The following is a 15,961-nucleotide window of genomic DNA, read 5'->3' as shown; positions in this document are numbered from 1 at the left end:
CCTGTCTAATGATTCTTTAATATATTCCTCCATGACACGGTTTTCTTGAACCAATAAGGGGTACACCCTGCCCTTTGGAGGTATAGTGCCAGGCAACAAGTCAATAGCACAATCGTAGGGTCTGTGAGGCGGTAATTTGTCAGCATCTCTTTTATCAAAGACAGTCTTTAAAGATAAATACTGAGAGGGTATAGCCGTAGACAAAGGAGGAGTGGTAGGAACATTAATAGAATTCACAGGCGTGACTTCAATAGTACATGATTCATGGCAGGCCTCACTCCATGATTTTATCTGCCCTGTCTCCCAGTCAAAAATGGGATTGTGGGCACGTAACCATGGATACCCTAACACTAACTGTGAAGAGGGAGAGGTGAGGACCTGGAACCGAATGGTTTCATAGTGTAAAACCCCTGTGTACATGTGTAGCGGTGCAGTCTCATGAGTAACGACTGGAGATATCAATGGTCTACCATCTATGGCCTCAACGGCATCTCCTTCTCCCTGATGGGAATATTGTTTTTCTTTACAAAACCAGAGTCTATAAAATTCTCGGCTGCCCCAGAGTCAACCAAGGCGTATATATTTTCAACTATACAACTCTCTCCCATATGTAAAGAAACAGGGAGAAGCAGTCGGTTAGGAGGCAATGTAGGAGACTTAGAAATCACACCCAAGGCCAGTCCCCTATAAGGTCTTAGGTGCGAGAGTTTTCCGGGAGCAAAGGACATTCCTTTACCATATGGTCTCTCCTACCACAATATAGGCAGAGTCCCTCCCTTCTCCTATGTAATTTTTCATTATCAGAGAGTTTGGCAACCCCTAATTGCATAGGTTCCTCTTCGGATACTTTAACACTCTCCGGTGTATTAACTCTGGGGTGAATAGGTGTAACAAAACGACTATTCCTGTTCTTGGTATAGAGCCTGTCACGAATCCTATTATCTATATCAATGAGGTAGTCAATAAGGTCCTCTAAGGCAACAGGAAGCTCCTTAGCTGCTACCTCATCCAATATAGAGTCTGATAAGCCTTCCATGAAGGCAGTAGTTAACCCATTGTTGGTCCAATCTACCTGTGAGGCAAGGGTACGAAACTGAATAGCGAAATCAGCCACAGACCTAGAACCCTGTTTAACTCTCATTAATGCTCTTGCGGCATTCTTAGACCTTTTCAGTGTCAAAAGTTCTGCGAAAAGCTGTAAGAAAACTGTGAAAGTCATGCACCATAGGTCCATTAGCCTCCCAAATAGGGTTTGCCCATTCAAGTGCTTTGTCGGTAAGTTGGTGCATAAAGAACCCAACTTTAGACCTCTCTGTGGGAAATGAGCGTGGATACATCTCAAAATGAAACTCTATTTGGTTAATGAACCCTCTGCAAGTCTTAGAATCCCCTCCATACCTAGGAGGAGGTGTTAAATGGGCCGAAGTAGTAGGTAAAGTGGATACTTCAGGAAGCAGGGGTGTAGGAGGGTTAGGTGCGGTTGCTGGAATGGTTCTAGCTAAGAGCGTCTGGAGAGCCTGAGCTATCTGATCCATACGGTGATCCTGCTCTACAAATCTAGCCTCATGGGACGCCATCTGTTGAGCTAAATCTGCGGGGTCCATGGCCCTATCGTAATGTAACGAGAATATACCCCTACACGCAGGATCCAGCTAAACAGAAGGCAGAACAGAGGAGAGATACGTCTACCGGACCTTAGAATGGCCGGACTCGACGTATATAGGAGAAGTACAGAGTCAGGAACAATCCGAGGTCAAGGGCACAAAGAGACAGCGTAAACGAGGACAAGCCGGGGTCTGGTACACAGGAAACAGCAAGCCGGCAAACAGAACAGACAAGGATAAAGCGAAAACGAAGTCAGAATTCAAAGACAAGGTACGGAGGAACACAACTGAACACAAGAAGCGCTAAAGGGAACTGTAGCAGAAACCACGATAGGGCAAGGAACTAAGGGAAAAGGGTAAGTATAAATAGGTTCAAAACTAATGTGATTGGCTCCTGTCACTTCCACACCCCCAAAAGGTAAGTGTATGGGGTGTGTGGGATGACAGGGGCCAATGGGAGCCTTTTGGCAATTTAGGCTCCCACTGTCTCTTTAAGAGCGCGCCCGAGACTCGCGGCGCGCTCTTAGATTCAGGCGGGACATGTGACCGCATCTCGCGGTCACTGCCCGCCTTCCTGCCTGAAGCGTCGGATGAGCCGCAGGACCGCGCGCGGCTTGAAGAGAGGACCGCGGCCGGCCCCTGGGAAAGGTGAGTAACGCTACACCTAATGACAAGCTACGCATAAACCCTTCCCTTATGCCTCTACCCACTGGTTGCCACTTGGTGGGGTATAGCCCTCGTGTTTTCTGAGGGCCAATTATTGCTTTGACCCTAATCTAGCTGTAGCCCCACATCTGCACTAGCGCAACCTATAAACAAAATAAGCTGGTTTTCTGTAATATGTCCTATCTTGCATGAGCATGTACTCTCACTTTCGGCTCACTCGACAGAGAACCTGCAGAACATCACAATGCTGGTCTACTACCCAAGCTTAGCTTGGCATAACAAACTGCACCATCTAGCTTAGCATGGCAAGTTAACATTTAGCAAGAAGTACCAAAACCACTGCGGGATGCGGCATTCTACCATGCTGGCATTCAGACTACAATAACTCTCCAACTCAAGCTAGCCGGGACTCAGAGGATTATGTTTTTCACCTCAGAAAACTACCACACAAGAAAGTCTGTGTCTCATGTATGCCATTATGGGGAGTGCACTGTTCCAATATGCCACGTAGTTGATGCACTACGCTGACCACCTTGTGCTGAGTTTAACCTGTTTAACCTATTTAACCTGTTTAACCTGTACTTCTTGCTAGCAACTAACAACTAATGTAAACGTACTAGTAATAAGCGCAGAATAAGAATGGGCATACTTCCAGTTCAAAGCATGATTGTTTTCTATTTGACCAATATAACAAGCATTATATAGGAATGAGCATAATTTACATATCTTATCTTGTTAATATGACATAATTACTAAGCAACGCATAGCCAACTGACAGACCTAGCACCAGCACCAGTATAACTTAACACGGAAAAATGCTTTGTGTCATCCGTTTATTTTTCCTATAAAATATAAAATGTTAACTCCCTTCCTAAGTCTCCCCAACAGACAAGCATGATTTAACCTATTAACTGCTGCATTAATTCGTGGCAATGTAATCTTACTCCCCAACATATTACATTACAGATTGATACACACAGAAACACATGCTAAAGATTGTTGACCTAATTTAAAAAATAGACCTCCGCAAAGCAAAGGATATGATATAGCAACACTTACCCATGAGTAACTATCATAGTATTGTAACCCACTAGCCTGTATCACAACAGACAATCGGATTATTAACCCCTTAAGGACACAGCTTCAGAAGCTGGACATACCCTTAACCCCTTAAGGACACATGACATGTGTGACATGTCATGATTCCCTTTTATTCCAGAAGTTTGGTCCTTAAGGGGTTAAGGACACAAGCAATTTTTGCTGTTTGTGTTCAACTGCAATTTGCATCTCTCATTTATTGTACCAACACATATTATATACCTTTTTTAGACAACAAAAAGGGCTTTAATTTGATGTGACCTATACTTGTATAAATTCTCATTAATTACAAACAAAATGCAAAATAATGTGGAAAAAAAAAACAAAAAAAAAAACGCTTTTTCCCCACGTTTTGGCAATAATAATGTGTGCATAATATGTCCAGCTTAGGAAAAGTAATTCAAAATCAATTCATTTATGTGTCTTGATTTACAAAGTACATCATATGTGTAGGATTTCAGTTTATTTTGAAAGTTACAAGTGACAAACTACAAGGTCTAAAATAAAATTTCAATGTGAAACAATTTTAGAAGTTGGTATGTTTGTCTTGGAAGTTTAATACCCATTACAGGAAACAAAATTGCCACACAAAAGTATATATTTATATAAAGTAGACATCACAGGCTATTTACCTAAGGTTAGTTTGACACTTTTTGCGTAGCCATTTCACCGCCAATCTCTGCTAAATATTGGAGTAAAATTGTGTTTCTCTATTTTGGCATATTCACATATAACAAGGTTTTTGTAATGTGTATTTCGTAAACCTAGTGTGTGCTATCCCTGTACAGAACCCCATATTGTGTTCAGCTACATCTGCTGAGTACAACGATACCCCCATTGTATACCTTTGCCCCTATTCTGTGAAGCTACAGTGCCATATAGGAGACCATGATATTTCAGTTTCTATAGTTGGAATTTTCATAGATGGTCATATGTCTGAATGTGGCATTATAGCCATTTGACTGTTCAAATAACCCCACAAAGGCCTTCCATTTGAGAAAGCAGACATTCCAGGGTATGTTATTAGGCATATATTATACCTTAACTTGCCACCATGTTTTCACCAATTTATTTGAAATTTTGTGGTGAGAAAAAAGAATTACATTTTTTTTTTTTTTTACATACATGTTGCATTTTCGCTGGGTATTTCTTACATTTGATAAGTGCCACTGTCATAAATTCCCCCTAAGTATGCTCAGTTACCTCTTCTGAGTAAAACAATATGCCCAATGTATGACCCATACACTATTTTGTGAAGTTACAGTGCTGTGAAAGAGATGTGATAAGTTCAGGTTTTTAAGTGTAAATTTACATGGAGGGTTTTAATGGGTCCGTATTATATTTCGAAATATGTTAGCAGGCTGCTTTACAACTACCCCAAAAAGGCATACTATTTCTTAAAGAAGACGCCCAAGGGTATTTCAAATGGCAAATTTTGAACCTTAGCGTGGGATAATTTTTCTGTTAGCTTGTATCAAGAGCAGTGGTAAAAAGCATTTTTTTTCTGCCTTTTTGACACACAGTGAGTTTGTACTGTATATTTTGCAAACCTTGTGTGCTATGGCTTTATAATACTTTATATGTTGCTCAGCTATGTTGTCGTAGTACAGCAATAACCCCGTATGTACCTTTGCCAGTTATATGGCGACGTTTAAGGGGCACATTTCAGACACAGCCATTGCAGGTTTTGTCAAACTTTGAATTTTTACGCTGTGTTGTTACCCCACTTTGAAGTTTTTTAGCAGGCTATATATTCCAACTATCCCATAAAAGCATTCTATTTCTTAAAGAAGACATCCCAGGGTATTTTAAAAGGCATATTTTGAACCTTAGTGGGGGATCATTTTTCCGCTAGCTTGTACCAAGTGTAGTGGTAATAAGCATTTTTTCTGCTTTGACACACACCGTGAGTTTGTACTCTGTATTTTGCAAACCTTATGTGTGCTACAGCTATATAATACTTTCTATCTTGCTCAGCTGTGTCGTCTGAGCACAGCAATACCCCCATATGTACCTTTGCCAGGTATATGCGGACATTGAAGAGGCACATTTGAGACACAGCCATTTAAGTTTTTTCAAACTTTTACGCTGTGTCCATACCCCACTTTGGAGGTTTGTTTGTAGGTTAATTATTCCAGCTACCCCATAAAGGCATACCATTTCTTAAAGAAGACACCCTAGGGTATTTCAAAAGATGTATTTTAACCCTTAGCGTGAAATAATTTTTCCGCTAGCTTATACCAAGTGTAGTGGTAATACCCTTAACCTTATATGTGTTACAGCAGTATAATACATCATATGTTGCTCCGCTATGTCATCTGAGTACAGCAATACCCCCGTATGTACCTTTACCAGGTATATGACAACGTTGAAATTTAATTTGAAAGAGGTGAGGGGGGGTGGGATTTTGTTACTAACACTTTTTTTTTTTTTTTACAGCCAGAGACAGATCAGCACCGATCTGTCTCTCTGCTGTTCACAGCTCACACGGAGCTGCAGGGAAACAGATCGGGTTTCACTGCAGCACGTATGATCACTCTGACTCCCGGTCAGAGCGATCACATGGGCTGAATCAGTGAAACTGCCCATGGTAGTGTGCCTCCGATAGGGAGACACACTACAGGAAGATTAACCCCATGATTGCCGCGATTGTGGCAATCAGGGGTTAATTTTCATTTTGGACGGAAATTTTCCGTCCAGCGTCCTTAAGGGGAGTGCTGCAATGACAGAAAATTTCCGTCAAGCGTCCTTAAGGGGTTAACACTGTTTCATGCGCACATGTAAGCCTCACGCTGCCCTATAAAAATGTGCTACACTATAAAAAGGTGCAATACACCTATAATCTCATGCATGACTAGTTGTGTTGAGCGCACACTTAGCCTAGTATGATATACTACAATAATTATATGTTTTGCAAACTCCAAAGAAACAAAGGGTTACTTTACCCTACTCATGTATGTTTAGTATAATTATTTTATGTTTGACTAGCTTATGGCATAGCGTAAAAACCTACTATCCAGAAAGTTACAAGCGATGTTGTTTCGTGTTATGTATTGAAATGCTTAAGCAACGTAAATCTATACTGTTCATAACCTTAATTACTTAAAAAAATGTGCTAGATCCACCGTCTAAAACCCTATGTTTAAACTGTTTACCACGCGCTAGAGGACTGCCTTTGGGGTACCTCACAAGCGACTGTTATAATCGTATGCACAACTAAAATAAAGAATAAAAAAAAAAAAAAATGTAATATCATAATATATTATATATATATATATATATAGCTAATCAGATGATTTTATATATATATATATATATATAATAAATTAATTAAATCATCTGATTAGCTATATATATATATATATAATGTATTTTGATATATTTTCATTAAGGGGACTGTCTGAACACTCAGACTGCTTTGCGGCCATGTGATTATGACGTCTGTTGCGATCACATGGCCCTTAGGGGGCCGAAGTGGAAGCAGGTGGACTGCCCATCTCTTGAAGCAGTCCCCCCAGGCCGGGATCGCCGATCCAGGTAAGTCTGCAGGGACAGGGGAGCTCACGATTGTTAGTGAGCCTAAACCACACCCTAACTGCGGAGCGGCATAGTACACCCTAATGGCATTAAGGAACACTATAGGGTCAGGAACACAAACATGTATTCCTGACCCATTAGTTTAAAAAAAAAAAAAAAAAAAAAATCTAGTCCCCTTTACCACAAATATAGTAAAATCTTAATTTTATTCCAGTCTGCTGAGGCTGGTGACTCTGCCCCTAATTTGCCTGACATCATCAGAAGTGGTGTTCTGAGACAATCATAATGCTTAGATTGCATTGGATTGGCAAAGCTTGTCAAGGAGGCAGATCAGGGGCAGAGTCAGCACAAGCTAAACACAGCCCTGGCCAATCAATGCATCTTTATGAGGAAAGTTCAGTGTCTTCATGCAGAGGGTGGAGACATTGAATGTCAGTGATGCACACTGTGCAGCACTGCCCCAGGAAGCACCTCTAGTAGTCATCTGAGGAGTGGTCAGTGACAGTATCAATAGGCTGTAATGTAAACATTGCATTTTCTAGGAAAAAGCGGTTTACTGGAAAAAAACATGAAGGGATTGATTATACTCACCAGGACAAATATAATAAGCTGTAGTTGTTCTGGTGACTATAGTGTCATGACATGGCCATAGGGTGGAACCGAATCCCCATATTTGTTTGCGGTGATAGATGATTTTAAAGGAGCACTATAGGGTCAGCAACAATTCAAACACAGCCCTAGCCAATCAGCATCTCCTCATAGAGATGCATTGAATCAATGCATCTCTATGAGGAAAGTTCAGTGTCTGCATGCAGAGGGAGAAGACACTGAATGTGTGGATGCATTTTAGGCAGTCGTGACCCAGGAAGGGTCTAACACACATCTAAGGAGTGGCCAGTGAAGTTATCACTAGGCTGTAATGTAAACACTGCAGTTTGAAATTCTGAAAAGACAGTGTTTACAGCAAAAAGCCTGAAGGTAATGATTCTATGCACCAGAACAAATTAACCCCTTAACACCGGAGGGCGTACAATTACGCCGTATTTTGAACGGCTCTAAACGCCGCCGGGCGTAATTGTACGCCCTCTGGTTTTTTCTTACTTACACGGTCGCCGGCGATCCCACGCCGGCGATCGCGTTTGGGGGGGACTCCCAGGGAACCCCGCGGCACATCCGACGTCATGGGGGCCCCCCCGGCCATGTGAGAGTAAGGTCCTTGCGAGGACCTCACAATACCATGGCCGGGTTAGCTGGCTCAGGCATTGCCAGCAGGGGGACTGCCTGTAATGACAGGTAGTCCCCCTGCTGGCTGGAAATAAAATACACACACACACATACACTGTCTAGGTGTATTTTACTATATATATATATATATATATATATATATATATATATATATATATATATATATAATTATTGTTATATATATTTAATATAAAAAACATATGTAAATACGTAAAAAAATATAGATGTGTGTTATTTTGTTCTAACTGTATTGTGATCATATATATATACCTATATATAAAATAAAAAAAAATATATATATATATATATATATATATATATATATACACACTACACATATATTTATGTAATATTTTTACATAATTAGGTATCCTAATTAATTACAATTAGCGGGACCTGCCTGACAACCAATGCCGTAAGTATAAGGAATTTAATTTGCTAGCACTATATTTAACCCTATAACTTTCCAAGACACCATAAAACCTGTACATGGGGGGTACTGTTTTACTCGGGAGACTTCGCTGAACACAAATATTAGTGTTTCAAAACAGTAAAATTTATTACAACGATGATATTGCCAGTACAAGTGAAATTTTTTGCATTTTTCATGCACAAACAGCACTTACACGGACGATATTATTGCTGCAATACTTTTTACGGTTTTGAAACACAAATATTTGTGTTCAGCGAAGTCTCCCGAGTACAACAGTACCCCTCATGTACAGGTTTTATGGGGTTTTCAAAAGTTACAGCGTCAAATATAAGGCTTGTGTTTCATTTTTTTTTTTTATAAATTCTCTCTTTTTGAGGTGCGTTGAAATTCACTTTGGTAACATGTGACAGGGTTACAGTATACATAGGTAAAGCACAGGCAAGATATATTTGTCATATGTAACGCACCATTTTTGGTAGTATATAACATGGTTAAACATTGGACAGAGCAGAGGTTTTACAAGACATGTGTATAGTTTGCAGACCTGAGCTGTCCTAGGTGTGTCAATACATGTCCTAGGTATACATGTCTCTCTAGTGGCATGTTAGGTTCCTGGAGCGGTTAGTTGTCGGTCGACATGTCTTTGTGGTGTGGTCGTGAGTCCCTAGAGTTTATAGGCGAGATGTCCAGGTGCCTCAAGTTGTGTGTCTGAGTATGTCTCATGGGTGACAGTTGTGCCAAGGCTTGTTCCGAGGCCGCTTTGTGAGTAGGCTCCTGACATCTGGGGTGGGTGCCCCTAACCAAGAGGCCGCGGGGGGAGGGGGGAGTGTTGGGCTGGAGGACGCCAGCTGGTTGCGGTGGAAGTGTGAGTAGCTGCGCTAGCTTGTCGTGTTGTTGGTGTCATGTCTGTCACTGAGCGCTGTGGAGAAGGTGAGTGTGTTATACAACTGTTAACATAAACTTTAAGAGCGACAAACCATAACCAAATCATATAAGAAGAAAAACGAGATAGAAAAATGCAAATATCTTTTGCCCGTTTAGCCTGAAAAAGGTAAATTTAGTTAAATGCGGAGATCGTCCCAGAGGTTAGCGAGTTCTTAGTGAGTTCGCCAGTTCTTGTCGACTCTCTCATTGCTCCATCTTTAGGGCTGTAGTGTGTCTCTGTCCCTAGCGACACAGGGCCGCATTCTGCAGTCTGGATTCCCTTGGGACGAAGGGGACCACCTCAGCTGGGTCCCAAAGATCTGTTGTTGTAGTTCCAGTTGTCTCAGGGTTTTTTAGTAGAGATCCCCAGGTTACGTAGGAATGTTGGTGCCTCATTCATTGTCGTGAGTGTATGAGTAGTCCCATCTTGGTTGAGTATGATTGTACAGTTTGCTCCCCACCTGTAGTCCACATTTGCTGCTCGGAGTTGTGCAGTGACAGTGCTAAAAGCTTTGCGTTGCAGAAGTGTTGCCTTTGTGAGGTCCTGGTAGAATGTGAGAGATGTGTTTTCAAACATTAGTGGCATTTTGCCTCTTAGGGCCGACATGATTTGGCTCTTATCTTGTATTGTAAGGCACCTGAGGATCACATCCCGGGGCTGAGTAGGTTGGAGCGGGGTGGCGCTGGCGAGACGGTAGACTCCATCTATGGTGATTTTTTTGCCGCTGTGTGAGGCAGGATTGTAAGTAAGAGTCTGCAGACATAGTGTGGGAGTTCCTCTGCCATGATTGTAGCTGGGATACCCCTTATTTTAATATGGGTGCGCCTTTGGCGGTCTTCCATCGCTGCTAATTTCTGTGTGAGGGTTTGCTGAGTGGTTTGCATTTGGGTGATTGATTCATCAATTTTAGCTAGTTGGCTCTGTACTGCCATCACATCTTCCTCTGTGGCTCTCACCCTTTCTGTGACCGCATGTACCTCCGTTTTTAAGAGGGCAGAATCAGCGGCCAGCAGTTTGTGGATGTCTGCTAATAATATTTTGAGGTCTCGTTTGGTTGTCAGGGCAGAGTCATCAGAGGGGTCTTGCACCGAGGTTAGTGGGTTCTCCTCACCTTGGTGGTGTTCCTCGGTCGGGTGTTGCCCCTCGCGGTACTTCCGCGGACGCGGGTCTGCGAGGAGTAGGCCTCTGGTTTTTTTGTGATCGTCTGCCCATTGCCTGCGTGTCTGCCGTCGGGGTAGAGGTATGTACACTTTCGGCTCCTCTAGCCGTTATGCTTTCTAGCAGCTCCCCCAGGTCCGGGATCGATGGCGCGTGGTAGGCCCGAGACCTCCGTATCCTTTGGGGTAGTCTCTGGGTGGCGAAGAAAGGCATAAATCAGTGCCGGCTGGCTTACTGGAGCGGGTGGTGAGGGTTTCGGGTTCAGATCGGGCTCGGGTTGGCTGATATAACAGGTGTAAGTTGGAGCTGGCAGAAATGGCATCCTGTTCGTTTGCTCGTAGGCTCCACCCCCGTGTTTCATTTTTTTCACATTAAAATTCGCCAGATTGCTTACGTTGCCTTTGTGACCCTATGGTAGCCCAAGAATGAAAATTACCCCTATGATGGCATACCATTTGCAAAGGTATTGCAAATGGGGTATGTCCAATCTTTTTTAGTAGCCACTTAGTCACAAACACTGGGCAAAATTGGCATTTTTTGCATTTTTCCCACACACAAATACTAACGCTAACTTTGGACAGTGTTTGTGACCAAATGGCTACTAAAAAAGACTGGACATACCCCATTTGCAATACCTTGGGTTGTCTACTATTGCAAATGGTATGCCATTATGGGTGTAAATTTATTTCCTGGGCTACAATACAGTCTCAAAGGCAACGTAACCAATCTGGCGAATTTCAATTTCAAATGTAACATGCTATATTTGACCCTGTAACTTCCCAAAAGACCATAAAACTGTACATAGGGGGTACTGTTTTACACGTGAGACTTTGCTGAATACAAATATGTGTATTTGATTGCAGTAAAAGCAAACAGTATTATGACATTGACAGTTAAAATGTCATGTAGAACTAAAAGAATAAATCTTATTTTCTCCCATTTTTTTCATATTAAATTATGTTTCATAGCTAAATATTTGATATTAAATGAAAGCCATGTTTCCCCTGAATAAAATTATATGTAATAAGGGTGGGTGCATTTAATATGAAAGAGGTGAATTACGGTTGGACAGACATATAGCGCAAATGCCAGGTTTTGTTTACGTTTTGTTCTGTTCACAACGTGTACATTTGGCTCAGTCCTTAACCCCTTAAGGACCGCTGACGGTTCAGGACCGTCAGCGGTAAAACGTGCGTTTGGACCGCTGACGGTCCTGAACCGTCATAACGGTCTTGGGCAACTTACCTGATCGCCGTCGGTCCCACGGAGGCGATCAGTTCTCCTCCCGGTCCAGGGGGGTTGCCTGTCTGCCCGGGCAGTCCCCCCTCGGCAGATCAGGACCCCACGGCCATGTGATCACTCGATCACATGACCGCAATAGGTGTCTGTGTATCTGCCTGCAGGGGGACTGTCTGTGCTGACAGGCAGTCTCCCTGCAAGTGAAAAATCAGAAATAAAGTTAAAAAAAAAAAAAAACAATCAGTGTAAAAAAAATAAAAATATATATATATATATATATACACATATATATATATATATATATATATATAGTCATACTAAGTGTATTTTTACATTTATATATACGTATATTAATATAAAAATACACTTATATTTAAATTACACACGAATATATACAATATATATAATAACTATATATATGGTATATATATATATATATATATATATATATATATATATTATAAAATACAAATAATATGTTAATAAAAACAAAAAAAATAATTTTTAATAATTGAAAAAAAATTATATATATATGCAATTTTATTCTAACAGTATTTTGATATATATATATATATATATATATATATATATTTATATCAAAATACACTTCAAATGTAATGAGATATATATATATATATATATATATATATATATATATATATATATATATATATAAATAAATATAATACGAAATATATGTCCACATACATAATTACATAAATAATTTCATAAATATACACGTAGACGTCAAATATATAAATATGTATATATATTAAAATTATACGTGCGTATTTATGTAATATTTTTACCTAATTAAGTAATTTTAATGATTGCAATTTGAGGGACCTGCCTGCCAACCCAGGCCGAAAGTCCAGATAATTTAATTTGCTAGCACTGTGTTTAACCCTGTAACTTTCTATGACACCCTAAATCCTGTACATGGAGGTACTGTTTTACTCGGGAGACTTCGCTGAACACAAATATTAGTGTTTCAAAACAGTAAAACATATCACAGCGATGATATTGTCAGTGAAAGTGAAGTTTTTTGCATTTTTCACACACAAACAGCTCTTTCACTGAGGATATTATTGCTGTGATATATTTTACTGTTCTGATACACTAATATTTGTGTTCAGCGAAGTCTCCTGAGTATAACAGTACCCCACATGTAGATGTTTTATAGTGTTTGTGAAAGTTACAGGGTCAAATATAAGGCTTGATTTTACTTTTTTTTTTTTTTATTGAAATTTGTCAGATTGGTTAGGTTGCCTTTGAGAGCGTATGGTAGCCAAGGAACGAGAATTAGCCCCATGATGGCATACCATTTGCAAAAGAAGACAACCCAAGGTATTGCAAATGGGGTATGTTCAGCATTTTTTAGTAGCCACCTAGTCACAAACACTGGCCAAAGTTAGCGTTTTTTGCATTTTTAACACACAAACAAATATAAATGCTAACTTTGGCCAGTATTTGTGACTAGGTGGCTACTAAAAAAGACTGGACATACCCCATTTTGAATACCCTGGGTTGTCTACTTTAAAAAAATATGTACATGTTAGGTGTGTTTCGGGCATTTATGACAGATAACGGTGTTACAATGTCACTATTAAAACATTAAAAAAAAAAAAAAAATATATATATATATATATATATATATTGAAACAGCAATTTCCTACTTGTATTTATAGGCCTATAACTTGCAAAAAAAGCAATAAAGCATGTAAACACTGGGTGTTTTTAAACTCGGGACATTTTGAATCTATTTAGCAGTTTTTTTCATTAGCTTTTGTAGATAAGTAAAAGATTTTTCAAGTAAAAGTCCAAAAACATGTTTTTTTTTTAATGTTTCACCATATTTTCTTGGTTTTTTTTAATACAATATATGACATAATACAAATAATGGTATGTAAAGAAAGCCCTTTTCGTTGTGAAAAAAACAATATATAACTTGTATGGGAACTGTAAATGAGAGAGCGGAAAATTACAGCTAAACACAAACACCACAAAAGTGTTAAAACTGCTCTGGTCCTTAACGTACAAACATCGCAAAAACAGGCCGGTCCTTAAGGGGTTAAATAAGCTGTAGTTGTTCTGGTGACTATAGTGTCCCTTTCAGTATTTTTGTGTTTGCCCTGCTACTTAGTCTGTATTGTGTAACCAATGCAGACAAACATAAAAAAAAAAATCACAACACTTTTTAACAAAATGGAACCTTACATGTGAGTTAAGACTTAAGATCAGCTGAGCAATGATAATACACTAATTACATATATTCAGCAGCACTGTACAATAATTATAAGGCATGTTTGTATATGGGAACAGTAGATAAAGATGACCCAGCTTACATTATAAACTTGACAATTATCCATTTGTTAATGTCATTTAAAAAAAAAAATAAATAAATAAAAAAAAAAAAGAGTGTATGATTTTAAGTAATGCTTCATTACACAGAATACCTCTATGGACTGCACATTAGATATTATTCTTTCTGAACTTTTGAATCGGGTGTGCCATCTTTTTAATAGTACACGTGGATAACATGACACATTCCAAATATTACAATACATTCTCAATAATCACACAAATAGAACGACGGAGGTGTTCTAACTTACCAAACTATGCTTTTCCAACAGTACTTACACTCCACATTCGATCCTCCCTTTCATAAGACTTTAAAACATATTTGCCTTTTTGGAGAACAAATATGTCTGACCACTTTCGGCTTCCATACACCTGACATGCCGAGGCAAAGGTTAAAACAAGCCGACGCAAATGGATTGCGACAGTCCTAGCAAAGGGCCAAGGACTCTTGCGTAAAGAAAACATTCTACCATCTTTGTTAAGGGCAAGGCTGTCAATGACTACTGAGAATCGCAGCCATATTTGTAATGGGCAAATGAAGATTGAAAGTTGTGGAGCATGAGGAGTCTGGCTTGTCACTTTCGCGGAAATTACTTTTGATAATAATCGATTGCTTAATAAGGCTGGTGTTCTGACAATCCAAAAACCAGTGATCGAATACTTAGTTCAAACGTTCTATGCAGTTTCTGAAACGATGGAAGGTAATTATATAGATTTGTTTTTCACTGGTGTATAAATTGTCATCCAAATGGGAAGCGTTTTATTATTTTTTTTACTTTCATAAAAATATGTCAGTTGTGTCAATAGAAAAGCTTTATTTTGCTTACATGCCTATTTGATTCAATCCAATCAGGTGATATTTTAATTAGAGCACTTCTAAAAATATGTAATACACTAGTTAGTGATAATGTCAACGCAGCCTTGCATGATACATTTCCCAATAAATACTCCATAAACAGTGTCCCTAAGATGCAATCACTAGGAGGAGCTGGTATATCACACTTAAAAATGTATCAGATAGTAAAAGACTAGGATACTCTGTACATGTGTAACAATGTATCTATAGAGGAAGATACTGAATAGTCCTTAAAATACCTTGTCAAAAGATCTTGGGATAGTAGTTGAAAAGTATGCTGTGGTCTCTGTTTAAAGATATTACTCCAGATATATCTGTAGAACCAGGCATATAAACCGAAAGATAGAGTAGTATTAAAGGGATACTCCAGGCACCCAGACCACTTCTGCCCATTGGAGTGGTCTGGATGCCAACTCCCACTACCCTTAACCCTGCAAGTGTAATTATTGCAGTTTTTTATAAACTGCAATAATTACCTTGCAGGGTTAACTCCACCTCTAGTGGCTGTCTACTAGACAGCCACTAGAAGGCACTTCCTGCTCTATAGCACAGAAAACCTGTGCTAGAGCGTCGCTGGACCTCCTCACGCTGTGTGAGGACCTCCAGCGTGGAAAGCATAGGAAAGCATTGAAAAACATTTTCAATGCTTTCCTATGGGGAGCTCTAATGCGCATTGCCGCGCATGTGCATTAGGTCTCCCTGGCCGGTGGGCGGGATCAGTCTCACCCACCGGCCGACGTAATGACTGGGAGGAGCGGCGGCAAGCAGAAACCACTGCCAGGGACATCGGCGGGGTCTCAGGTAAGTGACCTGAAAGGGTTTTCCTGGCACTGGAGTTT

At 39.9% G+C, this 15,961-nt stretch overlaps 2 protein-coding genes across 3 annotated transcripts in view; one reads left to right on the top strand and one right to left on the bottom strand.

Moving 5' to 3' along the window:
* The window catches only part of MTRR (5-methyltetrahydrofolate-homocysteine methyltransferase reductase), a 112,997-nt gene extending 98,339 nt beyond the window's left edge, over positions 1–14,658 (bottom strand). For both annotated transcript variants that reach the window (XM_063451929.1, XM_063451930.1), the window contains exon 1: positions 14,518–14,658. The gene's annotated coding sequence lies outside the window, so the exon portion shown is untranslated. The remainder of the gene's footprint in view (positions 1–14,517) is intronic.
* Positions 14,659–14,808: 150 nt separating this feature from the next.
* The window catches only part of FASTKD3 (FAST kinase domains 3), a 63,112-nt gene continuing 61,959 nt past the window's right edge, over positions 14,809–15,961 (top strand). The window contains exon 1 of the mRNA XM_063451931.1: positions 14,809–14,967. The gene's annotated coding sequence lies outside the window, so the exon portion shown is untranslated. The remainder of the gene's footprint in view (positions 14,968–15,961) is intronic.

The sequence above is a fragment of the Pelobates fuscus genome, chromosome 4 (genome assembly GCF_036172605.1).
Source record: "Pelobates fuscus isolate aPelFus1 chromosome 4, aPelFus1.pri, whole genome shotgun sequence".
Classification (NCBI taxonomy): domain Eukaryota; kingdom Metazoa; phylum Chordata; class Amphibia; order Anura; family Pelobatidae; genus Pelobates; species Pelobates fuscus.
This window is presented reverse-complemented; position numbering and strand designations above follow the sequence as displayed.